Consider the following 2,002-nt stretch of genomic DNA (forward strand, 5'->3'; position numbering starts at 1 on the left):
TCCTCCAATCTGGTCTCTCCCCTATTATCTCCCATATCCCTTTCTACTTTTCCAGGGGATCTCTATGCCCCAGTGCCTGTATATCTTATTTCCCAATTACATGTAAAATATATTAATAATTGTATATATATGTATATGTATACATATATATTTAAATATTTGATTTTGAAAGTTTGAATTGCAGATTCATTCCCTTCCTTCCTTGTCACCCACCCTTACTGGGAAGATAAGTAGTTCAGTATAGGTTGTATATGTGTGGCTAATGCAAAACAATAACATAGTAGATATATTGTAAAAGACTGAGTATATTTCCCTCCCTCCTATCCCACCTCCCACTTGTTCTATTCTCTTCTTTGATCCTGTCCCTTTTCAAAAGTGGGTGCTTCCAACTTCCCTCCCCCACAGCCTACCCTCCCTTCCATCATCCCCCCTCTCATCCCCTTCCCCCCCACTCTCCTGGATTATGAGATATCCTATTTAGTGTGTATTTAATTCCCTCATCAAGCCAAATTCAATAGTAATAAGTTTGACCCATTCCCTTTTGCCTTCCTATTCTTCCCCTCCATTGAAACCATTTTCCCTTGCCTCTTCTATATGAGATAGTTTACTCCATTCTGTCTCTCCCCATCTACTCTCATTATATTCTTCTCTCACCTCTTAATTTCACCTTTTAAGTATCATCCCTTCCTGTTAAATTGGTCCTGTGCCCTATATCTATGTATACCTGTAAACATATATACACACATTCACATATGTATTCATATGCCCCATATACTCTCCATACATATACATTTCTGTTCCTTTCAACTACTGAGAAAAGTTTCATCAGTTACAATTATTGTTTTTACATGTAGGAATATTAATAGTTCAACTTTGATAAGTTCCCTGTTTACCTTCTCATGCATGCTTCTCTTGCTTCTTGTATCTGAATGTCAAATTTTCTATTCAACTCTCGTTTTTTCAGCAAGAATGCTTGAAAGTCCTCTATTCCACTGAATGACCATATTTTCCCCTGAAACATGATACTTAGTTTTGCTGGGTAGGTAATCCTTGGTTTTAATCCCAGCTCCTTTGACCTCTGGAATATCATATTCCAACCCCTTCGATCCCTCAGTATAGAAGCTGCCAGATCCTGGGTTATCCTGATTGTGTTTCCACAATATTCACATTGTTTCTTCCTGGCTGCTTGTAATAGTCTCTGCTTAATCTGGGAATTCTGCAACCTGGCTATAATATTCCCAGGAGTTTTCTTTTTGGGATCTTTTTCAGGAGGTGATCGGTGGATTCTTTCAACCTCTATTTTGCCCTCTGGTTCTAAAACATCAGGGCAGTTTTCTTTGAGAACTTCCTGGAGGATGGTTTCTAGGTTCTTACTTTGATCATGGCTTTCAGGTAGTCCAATAACTTTTAAATTATCCCTCCTGGATTTATTTTCCAGGTTTGTGGCTTTTCCCATGAGATTTCACATTGCCTTCTATTCTTTCATTTGTTTGGATCTGTTTCACAGCATCTTGATTTCTCATAAAGCCATTAGCTTCCATTTGCTTCAATCTAATTCTGAAGCAATGATTCTCCTCAGTGAGCTTTTGAAATTCTTTTTCCATCTGGAAAATTCGGCTTTTTAAGGCATTCTCCTCCTCATTGCCTTTTTGAGCCTCTTCTGCCATTTGAGTTAGTCCATTTTTTAAAGTAGTATTTTCTTCAGTCAGGCTGTAGACTCTCATTTCATAATTATCTTGCATTGTTCTCATTTCTCTTCCAAAATTTTCCTCCACTTCTCTTATCTGCTTCTTAAGGTCCTTTATGGCCTGTAACCAACTCGTATTTTCCTTTGAAGCTTTCGGTGCAGGAGTTCTGACTTCACTGTCTTCCTCCTGTTCCATGCTTTGCTCCTTTTTGTCCCCAAAATAGGAGTCTAATGTTGGAATTTTCTGTCCACTTTGTTTCCTTTGCCTGGTCATGACGCCCCTCAGTCACTTGACCCCTGGGCTTTTTGCCACAG

The sequence above is a fragment of the Petaurus breviceps genome, unplaced genomic scaffold (assembly GCF_028583685.1).
Source record: "Petaurus breviceps papuanus isolate PSGF00001 unplaced genomic scaffold, PetGlider_PUasm1.0 184, whole genome shotgun sequence".
Taxonomy (NCBI): Eukaryota; Metazoa; Chordata; class Mammalia; order Diprotodontia; family Petauridae; genus Petaurus; species Petaurus breviceps.